We start from the raw sequence: 24112 nt of genomic DNA, 5'->3' as shown, positions 1-24112 counted from the left end.
GCCCCGGAGCTCCTTAAGGTGGCGCCGGTGCCGTACTGTGGTGCCGGTGCTGGGTCGCAGTGCCTGTGGGGACGTGGCGGTGTTTGCTCGGCTCCTGCCCGTGCGGAGACGCGCGGCTCTGCACCGCGGTGCGCGGGCTGCGGCAACCACGCATCGGCCCGGGCTGCGCAGGGGACCTCCGTCCCTCTGTAAGGGAACCCGGGCAAGTCACAGTCCCCGCAGCCGCAGTTTAAGCAGCGCTCGGAGCTGTCTCGGAAGGGGTTTCCTACCACCTCGTTGCTACCCGCGGGATTCGGGCCCGTGCCGGTGTGTGCGCTGCCCCATCCCCTTGCACGTGTTGGTTACGGGGTCACGGCAGCACCGCAGCCGACACCCGGCTCCGCCGCCCCGGCTGCCCGCGCCCCCGACCCCAGCGCGGAGGTCCGAACAATGCGCGGGGCAAGCGCAGCGCTGAGACTCTGCCCGGGGTCGGGGCCGCGGCGTGTGACGGGTGACACGGGGACCTCCGAGGCGCGGACAGCCGCGGGTCACGGCGCTCGCCAAGGCGCGCTCAGGCGGTGCCGTGTGTGCACCCCAGCCGGCGCCGGGAGCTCCCGGTGGGACGGCGGGGAGCAGCCCCCCGCACCGGCAGGTGGACCCTCGGTTCCCAGCCGGCCAAGGACACGGCCGTAGCTCCGCGGCCGGCGCTGGGCGTACACTGCCCGCAAGACATGGGCCCGCACCGCGGCCGCCGCCGGCCACTGACCCGCAGCCCAGGGGCAGCTCCGGGAGCCGGTCCTGGCACGGCCGCGGCTCCCGAGCGCCCGCGCCAGCCCGGCGCCGCGGCGGTGACTCGCCGAGGAGCCGCCTGCAGGCGCCCAGAGCGGCGTGTCCCGCCCGGGCCGGCACAGCAGCCATCTGCGGCTGGAGGGCCGCTCGGCTGCCGCCGCCCCGGCCCTCCACTAGCGGGGCGGCCGCGAGAGGAGTCGCTGCTTTTCTCCGCCCGCGGACGGGAGGGGGCGGGCGGGAATTCCGGCGGCCCCGCCGTAGCCAGACCACCTTAAGGGGAGCGGCGGCGGCGGGCGCGGGCTGCGAGCGCGGCGGGGCCGTCCCGGGGGGTTGTCGCGCTCCCGGGACGGGGCGTTTGTTTGTTAATTGAGGCGCTGCTGCGCCTGGCGCTCGCGCGGCGCTCCCGCTGCGGCCCTAATGACTGGAACCGCGGGAACGCGGCGGGGCCCGTCTGCCGGCGGCGGGAATCGTGTGATTCCCGGGGAGTCATACGGAGAGAAGCGGGGCCGGGGGGGGGAGCGAGCCCGCCCCGGGGGGGCGGTGCGGGGCGCCCGAGGAGGAAATGGAACGCGTGAGGCCAAACAAGGAACAATCCCCGGGTTGTTGGCCGAGCTAACAGGCTGCTGTCGTCGTGCGAGCCAACGCGAGGATTACCCCGTTAGGAGGAAATGGGCGATGATGGGGCGATAAATGCGCCCGCTGTGTAATCACAATTGATTTGCAATTGACCGAGCGCCGCTCCCGACCCCGCGCCCGCCCCAGGTCTCACGGGGCTGGGAAGCTCTCGGAGGCCGTGGCCGCGCTCCTCCGCCCGCTAGGACTGTGCGGTCGGTCCCGCTATTACACGCGCGGTGCTGTTTGTCACCACAATCAGAACTTCCCCAAAAGTAGCAGGTGGTTATTTTAGCGCCAATTTAGTTAACACCATTGTGAAAAGTCTTACGAGATCGAACAATGCCCTGTGAAGAAAACGTCTGGCACAGGACTCAGTGACGGATAGAGGTTTAAAATCCAGTCCTGGATGCGATGCTCCATTTTAAGAAGTGACTTTTTTTGTGTGTGTGGTGGCTGCTTGAAGCGCACCTTATTTAAAAATCTCTACAGAATGTAAAACTGAGTCTAGTCGGGGGAGCCGGGCGAGTCTGTAAATTACCGCTCTGTCAGGATTCCTCTTGCCTATTACAAAGTACCTTTTTATGCTGAACTTAAACTTTACACAACAGAGACAGCAGATGTGAGGTGATGGCTTCCAAAAGCAACACAGATGCTGTAAAATTTCCATTGCTATATTTCAGCGAGGAAGCTCAGGAGACATGCTGAACGCTGCAGTTTAGAATTACACTGTAACTCTCCTAGAAATAAGAGAATACTAAGTTTCTCAACAGTACATTTGGCTTCATTTTTGCTGTCATTCATACGCTCTTGTTTTCTTACAGCGAAGAGATGCAGCACAAAGATACTGTGTGTCTTGAAGCTGTTCAGTAATGACAGAATTGGTAATATGGAACTTTATGGTAATTTAGTAATGACTGCATATCCAAATTCCCTAGTAAGACCATGATAATTTTTAAAATTGTCTTTCAGGTATATAAAACAGCACAGCTGTGAGGAGGCTGCTTTGCTTTATGTGACTGAAAAGCAGCCTGGTTAGCTCAGCACTGTGGAATCAGAGCCCATTGTGTGTTCCTCATACTTGGAGACTTCCCTGAAGTCCCTAGATGTCCTGTGATGAAGGAATCGAGGGTCAAGTCTTTAAAATGGTTTGTGAGTTTATTCCAGACAATTCAGCAGCTGCTTTTTCTGAAAAGCTGAACTTTGCTATAGCAATGCAGAATACTTTAGAGCATTTTTCCCCCTGGGATTTCAAAACAGATGTCCAGTCATCAAATCCTGCAGAAATATAAATCTGGCAAGAATGTTACAGATATTATAACTTTTTACAAAGTTACAGATTTGACTTGTTGTCAAATCTAGTCACTTTCTGACTAGTCTTTGTCACTACAGATCTTTGTTGCTACAGATACTCACGCCTCTTTTAGTCAAACAATTAGGTTTGGCACTGGCCCCTCTAACATAGGCTTAATTTTTCTGTGCATCTGAGGCTTTGCATGTGGGATTATATGGATCCCACCAAACCAGGTAATGGTAGCTACAGGACATTTTAGTTCAAAATAAGTAAATTTGCCTTTTTTTTTTTTCTTTTAAACTGGAAGTAAAAGTGCCACACAAAATCTTGGATTTAACATGCTATTTTGTTTATGTAAAAATAGAGACGTTTAGTTTATAAGATTGAAAAAATTGCTTTTTAATTCCCACTGAATGTTCTCCAGTAAATTTTAGTGTGGCATTGTCTGCATTGGATAGGTCACTGAATGGTGCTTTTATAAAAGTGTTTGAAAAGAAGAACTTGGTCCATGGAAATTGTTCAAATAATCTTGTTAGAATGAAGCCTTGACTGAAGGCAGTAATTTCATGGATTAAACCCAGAAGGGCTGGCTGGGCTGATCTCCTTCCTATCACAGGCCACAGAGCTTTGTGCAGAGACTGTCTAAGCAAATGCTGGTTAGCTGCAAGACATGGGGGATTTTGCATGGACAATACATTGAACAACACCATGAAACTGGAAACTGGAACTTTTTGAGGACAGGATAAATAGGAGCTGGAAGAAAGAGTATTTTTAAGGCCATTTAGTAAACACAGTGAGGTAGAGTTGTTGCATCTAACAATGTTCAGATTTCCCCTAAAAAGTTCCAATTAAAATTAAGAGAGACTGTTTTTTTCCCCCCAGTCCATCCTTTTCTCTCACATGCCACATGTGGTCCAGAACTGAGCAACATGATGGCACATCCAAGTATGGGAAGGAATTGCCTGGTTTGTACTTCTGCAAGTCTGAAAAGCACAAATTATGAGCAAAAATCCAGTGCTGTGAAACCTGAGGAGAAATAGGGATAGTAGAATACAGTGTGCATATCTGTCTTACAGTTTGATATTTTTCCTTTTACAAAAATAAATAAATAAATAAATAAATAAATAAATAAATAAGTGGCATTCATACACCTTCCGAGTCAGCCTGTACTTTATTGTGATTCATGAGAACTTTTTGTAGGCAAGAACAATGTTCTGCTTACATTTCTTCAGGCATGTCAGATCTGTTTGGGGATGGGCACAGTACTGTGGTGGTGCTACTGTTGTTCAGTGAGATACAAGAGAGACTTCAGGAAACAAGAAAATAGGCTGAATACAATGTGCTGCAGTAGCTACTCCTGGAGTGCAGTGAGCAGGTGACAGAGGAGGAGGAGAAACTTCTGGAAGAGTACTTTGCTGTCGCTTTGTCATAAAGGATGATCACAAAGGATGATCAGTGCTGTGGTCTGAGTATTGCTCTGACACTGAAGCTGCAAGTTTGGCCCTGAATGTGGCTGGAGGATTTTCTGCTGACCATGTTTAAATTTTTTCCTGAAGAAGAAATTTAAACATGCACCTTTGAGTGCATGGGCTTCGCTAGAGAAGGAGTATGAGCTGCAGAATGAGTGTAAGGACTCAGTGAGACCAGCAGTTTAGCATGAGGGCAGTATAAGATGAGCTCCTATTGAAGGGCTTTAGCCCTGTTCTCCCACACTGTGCTGCTGGTGATTGGGCTGCAAAATATTGACTCTCTCAGTGTAATTGTATATTGCTTTAACTCTCATTAGTGAAGCAATGCAGGAGGAAGGAATGCAAGAAAATACAGATTATAGAGAGGGTGAATAAAAAGAAGGGTTCTTTAGGGGTTTCTCCAAAATATTGTATTTTTCTTTTCCCACCACTAGTTAGCAAGCTGCATTTATAATCCACCTGTGCTCCAGACAGTAATACTTCATGGTGTGGTGTTTCACACATGATAAATCATGTGAATTTTGAAGACAGGTTGCACTAATTTACACTCTGTTGATCCATTGTCACCGGATGTCAACTGTCTGCTGATCCGTTTTCATTGTCTCTATTTGGAGAACAACACAAACTCCATGAATTGCTAACCATAAAGTATGTGAGGGTAAATGGACAGAGTGAGTAATGTTGTCTTCCTCTGATTACCCAGGTAACCACGCTGCTGCTAGAACATTAGTGTGTAAATGCACCTCTGAATCTCAGGAAGGTTGTGTGGATTCAGGTTGGCAAGGAAAGGTCTGGTCCCTGGGGTTTAATATGAGAGTATAAACATGCACCACTCACTTCTCAAAGTGAAAGCATGTCCAGGCCTCTGGCACACCAGTGACTCCTGCAGTCATGTCTGCGGTTCTGTCTCCATGCTCCACCAAAATGTAGTTAGTGTTCATATGTGCTGGAATGGCACATTAACCTTCACTACTCCCAGCATGGACTGGGAAGTCCTCTTGGTCAGTCTTCAGTTTTGGAGACCTCAATAAGTGTATAAACCCCTGCAGAGCTTCTGATAAATATCCACTGCTGTTGCATTGCTCCCTGCCTTGCCTGTCTGGGATGTGGCCCTCTGGGATGGGCAGCTTCCAAATTACAACTCCCACCTGGCCTTAAGATGGTATGACCTGCAGGTATCTGGACTTTGATGTCACAGCTTTGGGGGAATTAAGGGGACTCTATCATTAACTTGACCTTGACTTTGTTACCTAGTCCATGTCTGGGTGATAGCAGATGGGTGACTAGCACATTTAACTCTTACCAACTCTGAGTATTGGTACTGACAGGGTGAAAGGAAGAGCCAGAACAGAGGGGGGTGGGAGTGCAGGTTGTCTCTCATGTAGGGTAAATCACATCTGGGATGGCTCAGTTGCCACAGTCACACAGCTCTGGGGGCACTCCTGGCAAGAAATCCAGCCCAGCCTGTGTGCAGCTCTGTGCCAGCTCATCCAGCCTGGTGGAAGAAGGTTGGTGCAGAGGAAAGATTAAGCAGTGTAGTCCACTCTGAGCTAAGAACTTCTGCATAATCTACATGGAGACATTGGCTTGCACACATACGCTCTCACATGCTGTAAATTAAATGACAAAATAAACAGGTGTTATGCTTATGAGGAAGAAGTGAGCTGATAAAAAATGACACCCTATTTTGAAAGGCATGGAATAGGCTAAAACCCAGATATAGGAAAGCAAAACTTTTTATAACTGATTTGAAGAGAAACATGTCATTAAATGCTTGAACAATATGAAGTTGGTCATCAGTTCTGATGCTACTTTTTGCCCCTTGGAGGTCAGTGAAACTATAAGTTAAGGGAATAATGTTTTGCATATGTTTGAAGTAGACATTTTTAAAGTTTCACTGTTTCCAATCCCAATTTTTGATGGATGCCCAGTAGTAATTTTTAAAATACTGAATAATAAAATCACAATTTATCCAGGAGATAAAAATGACATAACAGATGTATCTTTCATCACTGATTTTGAATATTTATTCTTTGTATTTCATTTATTCTAAACAATTTTTTTTATTTCTACAGTTAGACCCTGACTAATTCTTCACTGTACTAGCTTTGCTGGGACAACAGTGGCTGGTTTTTCCAAATATGAGTAAGGACAACAAGCTTGAGCTTGTATTAATTTTGATGAATAAATTTGCCTTGAGAATGACAAATTGTGTTAGTACTTTTCACTTTATAACATTAGCCAGTCAAAGATGTTAACACTTTGTAGGGAATCAGCATTAGGAGTGTTTGCAACTGCTTATAGGGAGCTTTTAGGTGCCTGGTCTCAGCAGAAACTGCTAAAAACCTTTATTTTTATTTTAGAAAAAGAATGGTGTGATTGAAAAGCAAGGTGTTGAAAGGAAATTCACTGTAATAGCAAAATGTCCTTCCTTTCATTTTACTCACTTAGTTCTAAAATAAGGATATTTCTTTGCCAGTTCCTTTGAATTTTCTTGATTCTTAGTTGGCATAATGATGGCAGGAATAGTCCTCTTTGTGTATGGTGAGGGAAGAGAAAGAGCTACCCCACTGGCATGAGATTTTCTGCAGTTGTCTTTTGTAGGTTCACAACACTGTTACAAAAGGTGCAGTCTTGATTGATTTCTTGTCTTTTATTTGTTTTCTTTATACATTTATTTTGCAGTTGGGGTGAGGGGATGCAATTGTATGTCAGGAAACAGCCACGAGGGGAGAGAAATACTAGAAATTTAGTTGTAATATTTTTCCTGGTAGTATTGAGTTTCTCTGTATTGGTCTGGTCAGGGCCTGGTTTTGGATAAAAAACTTTCAGTTCTTCCAGGGGATTGTGGAGTTCCAAGAAAAGGGATGATAAAAGCCATGTTGGGATAGCTGATACTTTTTATTGTATTGGTCTTACTGGATTTATTCCTTCTGGTTTACTTTACTGAAAAGAGAACCCTGAAAGGGAATAATAACTGAAGTATCTTATTTTCTTGCCTCTTTGCTAATTTTGCTGTGCATATTTTTGTGGTATAGATTTTTTACATTGTAAGTGCAGCCATTGTATGAATCTTATCTTCATCCTTTGCTTTTGTGAGGTGGGCTGGTTGGTCTTTTATGAGTTAGGGCTCATACATGAAGTTATCACATCCATTCAACTCTGTTTTTGTTTGGGTTTAGCTCCTTGGCTTTTGAACAGTCCTGCTAACAGAACTGTGATGGAAAACTTGAACCATTTTACTGCTGTTTAATTTTTTTCTGATTTGTGGGTGGGTGGGTCCAGGTGTATGTTTGAATCTGCAGGTTAGTGAGAAAGAAAGACCTTTCTTGACCCATGAAATTTCCTGCCTGAATTTTTGATTAAAAAAATAGAAAGATTTTTCTGTTTCTTTTTTGTCTTCATTTTCCAGGAAACACAACATGCTTTGACAGAATTCAGAGGACTTCGGAAGACTTTGTCTGGAAACAAAAACTTCTGGATTTGAAATATGTTGCTGTAGTCCTCCTCTGACATTACAGCCTGGATGCCTGCTGGCCCTGCTCTGCAAGGCTGAGGCTGCCTTCCTCCTTTGACATTTTGCCATGATCTTTCCTCCCTGAGGGGAGTGCTGTAAGTGGGGAATCCCTCAAAATGATCTGTCCTCAGAATTCTCATTTAAATGGTAAGTCTGGTTGATAGAGGTCTGCCACATAAAGCAGATAAGCTAGAGATACAATGAAATGCTACAGTAGCATTTCTTAATAACATGCTATGTTTTCAATCAAAATATTTTTGTTGATAAGTTTGGATTTTTGGTAAGGAAAGAATACTTGCAGAAGCACATATTTAGACATGCCAAAACCCCCCAAACAATCCAACCAGAAAGTGTTTAGCTGAAAGCCTCATTTCCCATCAAAAATAGATACAGTGGAAAATTTTCCAGCAGCCCTATATTTAACCTCCTTGGATCAGAATTTGGTTGTTGGACTGAGGGAGGCTTACAGAGTTTTTTGGCTGCTTTTGTTAGGGTGTCTGTTTTTTCACTCATGACATCTGCCTGCTTTTCAAGCTATATCCAACCTTGTTATAACTCTTGCTATTGCAGCATTTTACTGTGTTCAGAATGCTAAATCCCACTGGACTCAACTCACTTGAGTATGTGCAAACTCAGTTTCTTTCAAGGGGTGCATCAATCTTGCCTTTTAATTTTTTAAAAATTTTTTAAATTTTTTATTTTATTTTGGCTGTGTTTTACCAGGAAAATGTGAGTGCTGTGTACTGACTGTGCACAAAACAATTATCACTACAATGCAGCTCTTAGTTCTTTGCCCAAGGTAGCCTTGCTTTGGCACAGTGTGGATACAAAAGTTTATATAATTTTAAGGGATAATTGGATAAGTGAAAGAGAAGGTCCATTGGGCAAAATAAATAGATAAATCACATCAGTCTCAGGAGTTCTTGAGTGGAATATAGTTGAAATGCTAGAGAGTTATTCTGGGAAAAAGGTATTTGATTTCTTTGCTCATGCTCTCTCCTCTTCACTCTGACTTTTGCCTGCTTTTGGAAGCAGGATAGTGACCTAAATGGACCTTTGATCTGAATTGTCATAGCTATCCTTGGATGAGGAGAAGTACACTGACAGATGAGTAAGTGTGAGCTTTGGCCATCTGGAATTCAGCAACATTTATCAAAAATTAATTTCTTTTTTTACCAAGAAAAGTACAAGTGAATCACTAAATCTATGAGCATGGGAATAGAGAATTTTGTTTGAATAGATTGTGATTCTGGAGTTTCAAGCATTCTGTTTATTTATTTTTTTAAGTAGGTTTTGCAGCTTCCATTTCTCCTTTGTTGCTTTTTGTAGAAGTAAAAATTTGCAGCAACTATGTCTCAAATACAACTGTGAACCTTCTTCTGCTCTACCCACCCAAAGTTGGTGGGTAGAACATTAGTGTGAGAATCCTGCAAAATTCACTGGACATTGTATTCTGACAAGAAGAGAAAGCAAAGCAAATATTAAAAATCAGGGAGGAACATTGTTAGTATGATCTGCATTAGTCCCAGTATGAGTTATGTTCTCTCATTAGTTCAGTGTCAGAATGCAGTTTGTAGCCAGAAGCTACCACCAACTGCCAACATGAGGCATTTCTTGAGCAAAAGTTGATTTTTATTCTTTATTGCTTGTTTTGTATTCTAACAGCTTTAGAGAAATATCTTTCCAGATATTCTTAACTTTGTTTTCATGGTAGTTTAGCTTAGTTCATGACTGCTAAGTAATACTAAGTAATACTATTAAGTCCTCACAGGTATTGAGGGTAAAATCTGTAAAGGAGCATACTCTGAGTAAACAGCTGGGGTTTTTTTCTATATTTTTAATAAACTCTTCAGAATTTTTATGATTTCCTGAAAATGGATGTATTTAGTTTTACTCCTGTGTGCTTAAATTTACCTGGGTGTTATATTGGCCAAAATAGGTAGGGTCTCTTTTTCCCCCTGACATGGCAGACAGGGGAAAAAAAGATTCAGATTTCTGTCAGCACAATTTTATCATAGTGCATTGTTAGTACTAGAAGTTCCCTTTTATTATTTTAGAACTATTTAAAATAAATATTTGCAAGAAAATATAATAGACAGACAGCATTTAAAAGAAAGAAAGAGTTTGAGTGTTGTTGAGAAATAGATTCATCAATCCAAAGAGTGGCAGGAAGGACAACAGAGAAAGGAAAGCACAATATTGAAGCATAAGAGTGAGCTCATGTGGTGCCAGCTGCTCATGTGTGGAATCTAAATATTTTCTGAAGCATAGTGCTCCACAATCAATTAGCATTAATTCAAATAATCATTGTACAAGGAAGAAATTTTAGTACATTAGAATTCATGAGTTGGATAAAGTAGAAAAATAAAGTTCACGCTTTCCCCAAAAAAGCAGTAAAAATTATGTAAATTCTATTAAAATTAATTTAGAAATTCTGTGAAGTGAAAGAAGATAGTGTAATCCTGTCTCTATAGTGTGTCAGGAATGGCAGAATAGTGCAACTTCTCTCACATAATTTTGTTTGGCTTAATCAGAATTTTTATGATAATGTCAAGAACTGAGAAGCAAATAGAGTTGCAAAATCTGTCCACTCTTGAAACTGAAGAATTGAGGAGAGTAATTGGGTGCAAAATAAACATGTGTTCACAAGTAATTGGACTGACACTATTAAATTTCTTTCATTTCAGTACTAGGTATTAGTTACTTTAACTTCAAGGAAAAGAGAAGATTACATCTTGTAAACTTTCTGATGCAAAATAATCTGTCCTCCTGTCAGTGAAGCTGGTTACTTTAAAATGTCTGTTTGCTTGAGAAAAGGTGTGTCAGATCAGGTGGGTAAATGGGAGACAGGAAAACAAAAAATCAGGTTTTTAGTGGGAGTTAACTTTTGGGGGTGTGGGGCAAAGAATGGACAGTGAATATCACCATCTTTTAAGTGTTCAGTTCTATTAAAACTGGTTTCCTTATGGGGAGTCCTTCATTGGCAGAAAATTTGTGAAAGAGACAGTGAAGGCAAATGCGGTGGTAAAATATATATAAAGAATCTAATGTCAAAACCCAGAGTTAAGGCATACATCTCCTACAGATTTAGGAAATGATGAGGATAAACTGAAAAAGTGTTTCTGTGCTTAAGAAGCCTAATTGTCATTGTGTATATCAATCTCTTGTCTGTTTTGTAGACATGTTTGTGCTATCTAAGTAGCATTTTTGAAGCAAACAGTATTCTTACAAGAGCCACTAATTTAGTTTGGGATATAAGAAATAGTTGTTAGCTTTATGGGTAGTAAATCAGAATGTAATAATTTTCAATTTTACATAAGCTGCTTCATTCTGTATGTAAAACAAAATAGCTTCAAGGTGCTTGGTTTTGAAATTAACAAATGTCTAGTTGATCTAAATATCCTCTCTAGTATGAGGCATGGAGCTTAGGCTAGGCTGTGTTACAGAATAATGTGATTATAATGATTTCCTTAAGAGAGCACAAAAGCAGCATCTAAGTTTCAGCTGACGTTTATTGACACACAGCATCTGTTGGGAGCCCCATCAAACTTTCTATTCTTTTCTGTTTACCACCTCCTGCTTTTATTTACAGTCAGCATATCTGTTAATTAGCCTCTGGTAGAGCCAGTTCTTCTAAGAAGATCTCTTGTCTTCCTGGTGATGGCCCCATGAGGTGACCATGTACACACAGGCTGGGAGTGAATTAATCTTTAACTCGTTAATTTCAGTGCCTGATTCTGCAGTGTTTAACTGCTGGCCTGGGTTCCTGCTCAGCAATTTGTATTTGGAGAATTGTGATCCTTGACTTCTGCCAACCTCAATGCCATGAGCACATCCCAGTGAGCTCTCAGTTTCTCATGGGTGACCTCAGTGAAAGTCATGCCTTCCTGTAGTTTTTTGCTTTGGCTGGAAATGCTGAATGCCCAGACCTCCTCTGTGTCACTGAGGTTATTTACCTAGTTTTTATTACACATTTGCAGAATAAAATTGTTCCTGCACTTCCTCAGCTCTCTCTGTCCCACCATATCCGAATGCAGTATTTGGCAAAAAAAACGTCTGAAGTGAAGTTGCAGCACGTGGATCTCACAAGAGGGTGCTCTGGAAGGTGCCAGGCTGTTTTACAGAGCCTCAGTGAGACCTTGTGGTGATGTGAAGCTGTTTGTAGCCACAGGCTGAGTGCTGGAGGTGCTTCTTGTAGTGCACTCCTCTCCCAGCTCGGCCTGTTGGTTAGAAAAGAAAAACGCTGTGGCTGAAGGAAGAATTCATGAGCAGGATACAGGGATCTCCTGCCAGGCCTGCAGTGTGTGCTGGGAGTGATTCGAGAGGTGGGAGCTGCTCTGTGCATCTCACCGGGGTGCTGATGGTTGTTTGTCTCACCTGAAACCTAAGGAAAGAGTGGCTGGGCCACTTATTTGCACAGGCAGCTGGAGGGAATGCCTTAAGTGATGGCCAAGTTCCTCACTTGTGCCCTCTCACTCCTCCAGCTGAGGAGCAGCCAAACTCTGAAGGCTTAAGCAAAGGTTAAAGGTGTCCTTGCAATCCTGCCCAGTGCAAGTATTAAAAGCCATAAAGTAGTATTAAAAACCAAAAAAACATTGCTTTGGCAATGTGAACGTTTTTTCATAATTGAATGAGAGCTTTACTGATAAAAATTCACAGTTTCAGTTAAAAAAAAAAAAGGTAAAAAAAAAAAAATCAAAAAACCAAAAAAACCCAACAAAACAAACCCAAACCACCCAACCAGCAGCATAATCCCTGGAATACATCCAGCTTTTGTACTGGAACAGTACCTCAAAGGAGTATGATCTTCTCTCTTTAGTGGGAAAGTTTTTTTGCTTATCTGAAAGGTTTTATGCTGGCAGAATTGCATTTCATTGTCTACTTTTTGTGGTTAGGCAGATCCAGGTAAAATAACTTAGTTTTAAAGGAACTAGAAACCTTAATTCCTTTAAATTAAATTCCTACGACATCCACATGTCCAGGATGCTGTGAAAAAAGACACAACAATTAAAAATAGAAGCTGAATATTTGCCACTGATAGTTCATGGCTCTGGAGGGCTAGTGGTGATGCAGTGTTGTGATAAAAAAATCAATGAAAAAGTATCAGTTAAAGTTTCCTTTCACACCTTTAATTGTAAGAAGTCAGTGCTGACTGATCTGTTAATGTTTCATGGGGAAAGCTGACACTGAGGGGAAGGAGGGGGTGACATTTCTTCAAAACGTGGTGACTGCTTTTACTTGTTTTGTGGTTGAAGGACAGAGAAATGAGAGATGCTGAAAATGTTTTCTAAAATTATGTGGCCCTTCATCAGTGTTTTATAGGTACTGTTTAAGCCATCTTTGCTAAGGAGAAGCTCCTTTACTATTAATATGCTGTCATCTTTCAAATCTCATCAAGGCAGCACCAGGATTCTTTTTGCACAGATTTCTTTTGACATACAGCCTCAGTAAATATGGAAATTACAACTTAAATCTCTTTTTTTTTTTCTTGCAAAGCAGTGCAGTGCCCAAATTAATTGAATTTCCACTTTTATTCTTACTTAATGTTGAAAGACATATATGCAAATTTTATTAACAATATGCATAGTTAAATTTAGCTGTAAATTCCAGTCAGGGATTTTTGCTTTGTTTATTGTCCAAGTCAATATGTCTGTGGAGAAAACCTCCTGCTGTGCAGGAATACATAGTCAGCTACTTGGAAAAGTAGAAAGTTTAATTATGAGAGTTTATTCTGGAAAAAGGTAAAGCAAGCACTGGTTTTTGGGTCGTGTTTTTTTAAATTATGACTTCACCTAACAGAAATTCAACACACACATTTGTTTTGACACTAACTGTTATCAGACAAACCACTTGATTTTTCTTTAGCCTGGTCTTCTGTGTAACTGAGAGGTTCTGAAAGAAAGTAGAGGTCATGAATAAATGATGCATTTATTCAACTTGCGAGGTAGATCATGACATAAATGAAATAAAATCCAAGTGTGAAGAGAAAAAAGAAGCATAAACACATGTATTGCTGACAATATCTTCATTAAAATATACTTTATCCTATGAAGATATTAGTGTCAGATGCAAATTTCCTTTGTTGCTCTCTCTGAAGTTATTCTGATTTTTTTGTGTGGTAACAGTGAAGTACCTTTCTACAAGGCTTCTGAGTGGAAGGGTAAAGTATTGCCAGGGAGTATGTGTTAGAAATGATATCCAAATATATTCTTGTGTTTGTAGCAGAAAGCCTTCCAAGACTGAAGTTACTGGAGTGGTTCCCATGTGTTCAGTTTTTGTAAGTCATTTTCATGGAATACATTTTATCTAGCTATGTACAAAACCGCATTGCTTTCAAAGAAGGTGTTTCTCCTGTCTGCTCAGTTCTGGAATAATCTGTATTTCTCCTTGTGGTTCAATGCGTATTTTTCCTTTCTGAACCTGTTCAAATGTAATATGAAGAATGTTTTTATGATCATTCTACTGTAGATGATATTAATTAGCTTTAAGGGAATAAATTTTTTTAAAATTATGTTATGGGTACTGTTTGGGTTGCATGACTTGCATCAGCTGTGTAAGCATGTCCTTTTTTAATTTGCATCTGTGTAGGACTGATCCATAGCCTGGGCTTTACAGGTTCTACAGTAAAACAAATGGTACATGATAATTGTATGTGGAGTGACACTGGCAGCTTTACAGAGGAAATTTCTGGACCTGTGCATAAGTTCAGAATAAGCAACTGCCTGTTGTTCCCTTCCCCCAAACAGCTGCTTTTTACTGATCTCATGAAATGGTCCTATGTGTGGGACATTAAATGTATTTATGGTAGAGTGGGAGTTTTGTTCTGAGTCCCTGGTGCATCAAGAGTTTCTTCACAAGGTTCTTCTGGCTGTCTGAGCCAGTGAGACAGGTCCCTGAGAGGCACAGACCCCCATGTCCTGTGGGAGCAGTCCCTGAACCCCAGCTGGCAGAGAGGTGAAGGTGCCTCATCTATAGAACTGAGTGGGATTTTATGTTCTTTAACAGGATTCAGTAACCTAAATACCTTGAAACTCTCCATGTATAAAGCTTGGGTGCAATATAGCCTCCTAATTCCCCACACATCCCTGCAATCTTCCATGCATGTTTCTCTCATTGGCTGTTTGCTGTTAGTTGGCAGTTTGGGTGCTTAAGTATGCTTCTGTTTTGGGAGATGTTTCTTGCTAATCTTATCCTGTATTTCTTTGGACTGTCAGTTCCTCTTCAGCTCTTTCCACTCTTACACTTTCTGTACATAATAAACACACTTAGTTTCCAGTGACTGGCTTCCCTCTTACCATGGCATGTGTGAACCATAGGACTGCTGGCATTTATAGAGCACCTTGTAAAGATGCTATAAAAGGAATCCTTAGGGCTCAAAACTGACAGGGATTTGACGATTTTGTCCAACCTACTTTTTGATATTCAGGTTGCATATTAGCCAAATTCTACTTCATTTGAGTGACAAAAAGGGCAGGGTAGGGGTGTGTGTCACAGGTAGTTAAAGGATGCAGAACCTTGTGCCAGTCTAATGCTTTTGTCACAGGAACTACTCTCTGCTCTGCTGTTTGCTCTTCTAAAACCAGCAAGAGTAAACCAGGGCATAAATTAATATAACACTTTCTTCCCATGCTAAACTTTATCTTAGATTTAGGAGTAGGATGCAGTTTGGGTAGGGATTTATGCTTAGATATCACAGACTCCTTTTTGTTTCTGAAATATTTTCCTTCTTTCTAGCCAATAAAAGAACATTAATTAATTAATAAACTAAAGAAATTAATGTGATTGACTGTGTCTTTTGGCTCAGGGATTCACTCTGTGTGGCTGATCGATGGCTGTGGGTGTTGCACGTGTAAGTAGTTATAAACACTTTGTTTTATTCATGCTGACTTTCATCACAGAGCATCTTAGTTTGTACTGAGGAGCACTCCAGGTGCACCATGGCCTGTGCATGGTGTGGGGGGTGCTTTCAGAGGGCCTTGTGTTGCTCTATCAGTGCAAGGCCTAAACATATTCCATAAACAATCTTATAGCATCAGAGAGTAACTGAACTGGAGATGGAGAGAATATGGTAAATTATGTTAGGAACAGCCTGGTGATCCTTGAGGGACACTCTTCAACACTGCCTGTGCCAGCATGTCTTCTTCCAATCATCTCTTTAGCTCTGGAGCTCTTGCCATGTGACAGATTTATACATTTAATTGTCTTTTCTTTAAAACTATTCAGCTGCTTCCAAACCAATATTGTTAACTTTCTACCTAACAAAGCTGATTAAAATTAAAGATATTTGTACTTGGCCAGCTTCTTCCATGATCTGGGATGCATTTGGGAATTCAATCTATAGAATCTCTTCTTAGAATTATCCAAATATTTCTAAGTACCAAATATAACCAACTGAAATGTCCAGAGATTAGTAGATTTCAAACAATTTTTAGACTAAATCTAAAAATCACAGCAATTTTTTAAAATAGAGCTGTTGGTGCTTCCCATTCACGGGATTTTTTGTGGCATTAGTGTAGTGTAAATAGATAATTTTTACATGGAAATGCAGAATACAAATGGTTGGCTATTGATGTATTTTCTTCTACTCTGTATGTGTTAATACAGTACCATACCAGTACTATGGTCATGAGAGATTATGCTGGTGGAAAACATGATCATGGGATTTGACCTCCTTGGAAGCAAGGACTTTTCCAGGTCATGAAAGGGCAGATATTCAGCTCATGACTAGTGTAGAAAACTCTTTTTCTATCATAACAGAAATACTGACACCTGGTTTGCACTTAAAAGTGTTATCAAGGAGGCCTGTCAGGGAGGGATATGAATTTTTTGCTGACATAGCTATGCCACCAAAAAACCCAGTGCAGAAGCTGCATAAGGAATTCTTTTACCTGTACATTTTACTTCTCTTGAGGGATAGGTGTGCATTGCTTGAGAAGAAGAGTCTTGTTAGTGTAATTTCTATGATAACCTTTCTAGTGTAAATCAAATGTAAGCCTCATCCTGTAGGGACTCAAGTGCCAGTTTATCACTGAGCTTATGCTTATTCATCTGAGCTTATGCTTACCTTGCTCCCAGGAATGACCTCCTAAGAGTAGTGTCACTGTCTCCTGTTCATCTCCTGCCTACAGGCTTGTCTTACAGCTGCAGGTTCCTGACAGTGCCTGAATTTTTATGCTTGGCATCATGTTGGTGGTTCTAGTCCTGAGGATACCTTTGGGGCCACACTTAGGAGATGGTACAGACAAAACCATTGCTTAACTGAACTACTTTCAGGAAAAAAGGGGCTGGATGTAGATATAACAATGAAAAGGAGGGAAAGAAGCTCCCTAGCAGTGAAGCTTATGATGTGCAACATGCAAACTAAAAGATGAGAAGTACAAAAGTGGAATTTTCCTTGGGTGAATCAGTTCCAGCATGAATTAGTACGTGGGAACACTGGGTGGATCAGGATTGTCCTTTGCTGGTGCTACATGCACTGCCATAAATAACAAGTAGCTCTAAAGAAAGTGGCAGTGGAGCAGGAGAGTAGAAATGGTTTGAGTGAGCTCAGGTTATGACTTGAAACCTTCCCTGGTCTCTTACAATACTCTTCCTGTAGGCCTCTAATAATCTTTCATTTAGAAGTTCTACCTTAGAATTGATGCCATAAAGTGTGGGCTCATAATGTTTGTTGCAGGAAGGATCTCCTTTTTCTTTATGGAGAGAGAGATACCTCAACTAGAAATTGCAGCTAACCTCCAGTGTGTGGATATTTTGTATTGGTTAAGTTACTTCATAGCATCTGAAATGAAGGCTGGACCAGATACCAGAATACATTATTTGCACTAGTAGAAATAATTTCACATCATGCTCTGCAGGAATTCAGACTTGTTCTATTTTTGGGCTTGAAACAGGAACAGCTTGAACAAGCTAGGTGATGTTTTATTTGAGACAAAGGTTTCTTTTTTCCTCAAAGGTTTTTTCAAGACATGAGGAAAGCCCATTTCAAATAACACTGCCAGAGTTAGATCTGCAAGTGTGAGCTCTGTGGCCGTGCACTGAGGTTGATTAATCAGTCAAGGTTAATTGAAATTGTTATTTTCATGTGAAGTCCTGGAGACTCACTTTGGAAATGCATGAATCTGTAGGCCTGCAGTCTCCCTGACAGATGAATCTGGTCTTGAGGATTGCAAATTCGATCCCTGCTGTTACCAGTCCAGCCACAGGGGCCATTTAACAAAAGATCCCTGAGTTAATGATTGCTGTTCTATGACAGGGATATTGGACTTATTATACACTGAACACAAAGGTCTCTGATCCATATTTGTGCCTTGTTTCCTGCTTGGGATTCAGCACCACATGGTGGTAACTGTCTGCTTCATGCAGGAAAGAGTTCTGCTGTGATATCAGTGAGCGATAATATCAGAAGAACATCCATTTCCCATGAATTTAAACTATTACTGCAGTTAGGTGCAATTATTGAGAATCCCTGTAGAGACGTACAAAAAATGTTGTCTCTGTCCAAAGATGTTGATTCTGGAATGTAGCAGTGCCAGTCTGACATGCTTGGTTTGGGGTCTCAGTGGCTGCTATAAATTGTACCCTGGAAAATGGTTACTAGGGCTATAAAGTATAGTGCTGCATTTCAAGCTCTATTTTAAGTATCAGTGGCTTTGTCGAGCTATACATGTAATTTAAATCGAATTTATATGGTGAAAATAAGTTGAAGAGGAAGCAATGGAATAAGATGACTTCATAACAAAGAATATTGACTTTGCATATTAACTTCATTAACTTAATGCAGTCTCTTGTGTATTGGGAAATTGTTCAAGTGAGAATAATAGCTTTTGAACTACTTACAGGCTAATAGGTAGTGATTGTAGTCACTAAGACTTTGAATAGCTGTGGCTGTTGATTACACAGATTAAATGTGAGTGCAGTTTTCAATATGGGTGATTTTCAAAAAACTCATTTTCTGTCCTTCATTTTGACTTTCATGGCTAATGACACTGACTTCTAATGCATATTAAATTCTGAGAGTGGGAAATTAAATTCCTCTTCTTCTGTCTCAGAGACACGACTGCAGAAGCTGCCATATGCCTATTTTACATTGTTCAAGATTGAAGCTGTCAAATAGAAGGTTGCATTAGTGGTAATTCTCATACAGTGGGACCTGCTCTGTTAAAACAGCTGATTGGTTATAGATGATTCTAGTGTTCATAGCACTAATTCTTTATGCACTTCTTCCTTATGTGTTTTTCTCTTCATATCTGAACCCTGTGCTCGTCTCTGCATCCGCTGTGATTTCTCAGTGAATGCTGGTTCCCAAGTTCTTTCTCTATTCTCCTCTTTTTTTTCTTTTTCTTTTTTTTTTTTTTTTTTTTTCTCCAGGGCCTAATTATGAAACAGCTTCAAATAAATACAATTTTTTAACAAAAAACATTCTGCTTCCTGTGGACAATGGGCTGAATTTTTCTCTTTATTCTTGGGGAGTTCTTATTCAGTTGGAGTGCTTTGCAGTTGGCTAGGCCTGAGATTTCTGGGAGCTGTAATTGTGTCTCATTAATTCTTACAGTAATGTAGGGTAACTATAAGGAGCATGCAATTAGTGGTCTGGTCAATGAATAGAGCAGTTAATCAGCAGACAAAGGATGGGGCTCAGGACCTATTAGGCTGAAAGGAAGTGTTGCTATTGTCACAGGCAGTAGGAATGCATGCAGACATGCCTTAAAGTTGAACTGTTTAAGGGAACTGTGTATGTGTTTTGATAAACCAGTTTTCCTACCTATTCCACTACTTGAGAGAGATTCAAGCTTGCCTGCTAGAAGTCAGAGACCATAGCAGAGGTTTTCAGCAGGCTGAATGGGCTTAGTGAATTCTCTCACCTTAGCAGAGGCAGCCCCAGGGTTTATCAAAAATAAAAAGCGGCTGAAGCGATGTAAGGCATCCTTAGCTGGTCCTCCTCCTCCTCGGGAAAATGGTTGGTGAATGTAAAGTTTAAATCAGCCATTGTGTGGATTGTCAGTCAGTCATACTCAGCATGTTTGTCTTCATAATGAACCTTGTTTGTTCTGAATGGCTGTGCTTTCAGTGCATGTAAATGTATGCAAATACTCATAACAGTTTAAAAATGGTGGCTCTGATGGTAACAAATAACCTCTCCTACTTTTATGGAGACCTGACTTTTGCAATTTCTAGGGTTTAAAATGCAGAAATATCTCCAACTTTTGACAATGCTTCAGGGTTTTTTGTTGGCTTCAGATCAGAACTTCCAGTTGTTTCTGCCTTTGAAAAAATATGAACCTCATGAATCCTGTGAAATGTTATGACATATGATGATTATTAAGAAAAAAGCTTTATCAATAAAACACTGCCCTTGAGTAACTCTTATTTCTAGTAGGCAATGCTTCAAATAAAAAGTCATTTCTTCTCCTAAGTTAAGCAGACACTTGGCGTAAAAAAGCAGTAATTAAAATAACTTTTTTTGGGGAAAAAAAGGGAATTGAACTTTAATAATTGACTTATATTCAGAGCCTAGTGTTTTTCTCAAAACTGAAAGTAATTTTTAACTGTCTTCTTTGTATTAACAGGTCTGTGGCTTTATCTCCTCTCATGGTATTCACATCAGCAGCAAGTAATGTTAGAAGAATAAAGTCTCTCAGGCTTTATATTAAGGATTCAATTATTCTGTATAATTAGCCCTGATTTGTTAAATATTTGAAACATTTTCTACTCTTAGGTATGAAACAGTGTACTGGAGTGATCAAAACCATAAATAACTTGTACCTTTACTCAGAAAATGCTTTTTTATCAAATAATAATGAAGATTAAGTCTAAGTCTCTCTCTTTTTCTGTTTGGATTTTATTCCTACAAGAAATATCACTTTTGTCCACAGTCTCTTGTGTATTTCTCTTCCCTTGGAATACAAAGAGGCAATGGATTCTGGTATAAATTAGGTAGATTTAATGAAATTTTTGAATTGTAACTTGTGCCTTGAATATAAAATATTTGAGTGAGGAATAAGGTATTTTGCTGATTCCATTATTGTCACCTGTCTGGTTTTTTTCATTCTTCTGTGCCTGTTTTTTGAAACGCTTGGGAATAACAGTTTCTATATGCCATATGTAGCAAATCTTTCCAAGGTCATCTTTTTGTGTCTTCTTTTAAAGAAGCAAGGCGGACATACTCTGCAAAATGAGGAAATGGTATTACTTCCCTACTCAGAAGCTAGCTGTTACCTCATATACATGCTACTTTCCCATTTAATTAGAAAGAGATTTCTCCTCTGGTGTCAGACAGCATCAAAATGTTGCTGCTCAGTGTCACTGGTAAGGATTAAAGGTTTAGGGGAAGTTACCTCCCTCTGCCTACTCCAGTAAAGTTTTTCCTGTTGAAACACAGATTCAGTCATGAGGGACAATTGATCTGGAAGGGTCTTAAACCAAAGTCACTGAAATATTATTTGGAGAGGTAGCAGATTAATTGTGGTCTTCCATTTGTTATAAATTATGACTGGGATGGGCATTATAATAGAAATTATAAGCATTCCTTAATAAGTAAAGATTGATTAAAATCTTTAACATTTTTGTAATAACAGAATATCCATCTCTGTATCTCTTTTTACATAGACACATGTATGTTTTTACTTATAGTGTTACTCTTATAGACAGTGTAGTGTAAGGTAAATTAAACAACTCTATTGCTATTTTGAGAACTTCTCTTTTTCTTAATATAGTGTGAATCTAATCTGGTGTACCTGGCTTGTTGTGCAAGACTCCAGTCTGCAAGAGTCCCAGAGCAAAAAAAGATTATAGCTGTTAACTAAATGTATACCAGTGTAATTAAAGTGCATTATCTTTAAATAAACCCTTCTGCATCTGTATTGTTTTTTCTGGTGCAAGTTGACATTGATTATTATAATATAAACACATGGATCTTGCTCTCCAATTTAAGCTACCTGTCTATGTTTCTTCATCTGTTATCAGAACAGAGAGAAAATAGTGCTTTCTGCCAGTTGCCCCACCTGTTTTTAAACTTTGTTCATGAGTATTTTTGTTAAGTGTCGGGGCTGACCTTGTTGAAGCTGTTGCTTAAGCTGGTACTGTCACCAAATCACCTCCCCAGTATGAAAGAGATGCTGGTTTTAAAAGATGGCTGAAGTGAAAGGAGGGGATTGCCTCCACAGTGAAAATCATTCCATTATAATTATTTCACATATTACCTACCTATCCTGAAGAATCATCTTAGGGATCAGGCTATGGTGCACACAACCAGTAAGTAATTTTCTACGTCAGCTGACCAATAAATTTGTAGAGCGTATGATACTACCAAGAGAAGCACACCACTGAACATACCCTTTTAAACCTGAGATCTGGAAGAGTAAGATATTTAAGTCCAAAACTGTGGCTCTAAGAGTGCCTCCTTAACTGCAGTTTAGCTCAGGTGACACCTAAATCCCAGGAGCAGCTTTCCTGTTCCATGGTGCCTGCCACGCTGGTTGCAGCCAAGGTCCAAACCAGCTCGTTGGGGCAGAGCTTGTTGCCCTGCTCTGGCAGCTTGACTAGGATGCAGGAAGCAGATGTTATGGGATCAGAATTACCTGGGACAGCTGATCAGTTCCCAGAGCACAAAATATCCTTGAACAGCTTCATCTCCTGCTAAAAGGCAGTGACAGCAGCTGCTGCTGCCAGAAAAATGGAGCAGCTCCCTTTTACACAGCGTTATAGAAGCTGGATATTCACCCAAGAAATGTCTGAGTGGGCTTGTATCCATGCTGTGTATTGCCTTGCAGGCCACCCTAGCTCCTAGAGTAGAGGCTAGACTGAGCTAGCAAAAGAAAATAGTGTTAGTCCTTGAATGTCTTTACATATGAAATGGTTTGTCAGGAATTTGAACCAGAATCAATTCAGTGACCCAGAAGAGAATACGGAGTATTGGTGTGCAGCATGCTCTGTGCAATTTGTCACAGTAAATGAACTGCTCTATAGCTACTTGCTGCAATTGTTTATAACATTTTCTAGATACAGTTTCTTTAGCAAGCTTGCCTGAAAGCTCATGAATTAAAATGGCCAGGAGCAAGAACAGGTAGTCTTTCTGATGGCTGTGCTAAAAGAAAATTTCTTGTGACTGTTGTTCCCTATTTCACTCTAGTCTATAGCAAAGAAGGAAGTAAAACTCTTCCTGACCAGGAATTGTTCCAGCTGTATTTGAACTCTGATGATTTGGGCCATCTGTGTACAACTTAGAAATTATGGTTGACATTGTGATGTTGTCACTATGTTGCAAAATTTCTCTGCATATCTGTTTATTTCCCAAATACTTGATGGCAGGATAATGAACTCTGTACTTTGAGAATAAGTTTTGACTTGCATATCAGGAAGACTGGTGGCATTGGAAAGATTTGTTTTCTTGCAGAGACCTGGAGAATGCAATACAGAAAATGTCCACATTGGCAACAGCATGATACCAGGTGATTTACAGAGAGATCAAGTTATTTTTTTTAAAGAATGAAATATGTAACTGAAAGACCAGAGAGGATAGGGGGAGTGGTTTGACTCCAAAGGTGCCCTTAGATTAATCCTAAAATCTATGAGAAGGTTTTTGGGCAGTATGAGCTTCTCCCAGAGGGAAAGTCCATAGTGATCAGAATTTGCCCAGAGCTGACACGCCTTGGTTTGAATCCCTGCACTGTCAGCTGCTGTGCTTGCATCAACTTCAAGTTTCATGGGATCCCTGAGTTGCACATAACTTTTTTCCTATCCACATTTATGTCTTACTACTATCACAAAGGAGGAACAGTCATACAGGATCAGACTAAACATCTGTCTAGCTGGGTATCCTGTTTCTGACAGCAGCCTGGGGTACAATATAAGAAAATGTCAAGCACGTAATGATCCTTTCTTGGTGTACTCTCCTACTTTCTACTGAATCATGGTTTTGTGACTTCCTGAGCCCGAGATAATGCTAACATTTTTCATCCCTCCTCACAGTTCCATTAGTGGTGCAAGCCTTAGAGACTTTCTTTTTTTTTTAACAAGTGCCTTTTGTATAAGAACTTTTATTTTTTTAATGTGGTGTCTTACACAAGCACTCTTTCTTACAATGAACTGCTAAGCTCATATATCTTTTTTCCCTGTTTAAATTCCTCTTTAGAATTCTTTTCTTCCTTGACATCTATCAGAATAAGTTTGTTGCTAATTTATTTCCATTTACTTTGTTAGTTAGCCGCTCATTAATGTGAGGGGAAGGGTGTGGGGGATCCCTAGGGAAGCTGCTGGCTGTACAGGCTCCAGCAGGATGGCTCCATTTTAGCTGCTGTGCTAGAGAACAGGGAGGAGTTAAGGTGCTCAGTCCAAGACAAAATTTTTGAAAACTAACAGTTCCAGGAGCCTTCCATTCCACAAACCTCACATTTCTCTGCGAGATAAACTTGTTGTGCAACCCAGGTCCCAGCATGACAGGAAGCAAGCCAA

General features: G+C 40.9%; 1 long non-coding RNA gene across 1 annotated transcript; it reads left to right on the top strand.

The window, feature by feature from the left end:
• Positions 1 to 56: 56 nt before the first annotated feature.
• On the top strand, positions 57 to 21520 carry LOC115484484 (uncharacterized). Its single transcript, XR_007776977.1, has 3 exons — positions 57 to 306; positions 7556 to 7807; positions 20230 to 21520. It is a non-coding gene; the product is annotated as an uncharacterized LOC115484484 (long non-coding RNA).
• Positions 21521 to 24112: the final 2592 nt, after the last annotated feature.

The sequence above is a fragment of the Serinus canaria genome, chromosome 2, assembly GCF_022539315.1.
Source record: "Serinus canaria isolate serCan28SL12 chromosome 2, serCan2020, whole genome shotgun sequence".
In the NCBI taxonomy this organism is placed as follows: Eukaryota; Metazoa; Chordata; class Aves; order Passeriformes; family Fringillidae; genus Serinus; species Serinus canaria.
Note: the sequence above shows the minus strand (reverse complement) of the source record. Positions and strands in the feature narration are given on the sequence as shown.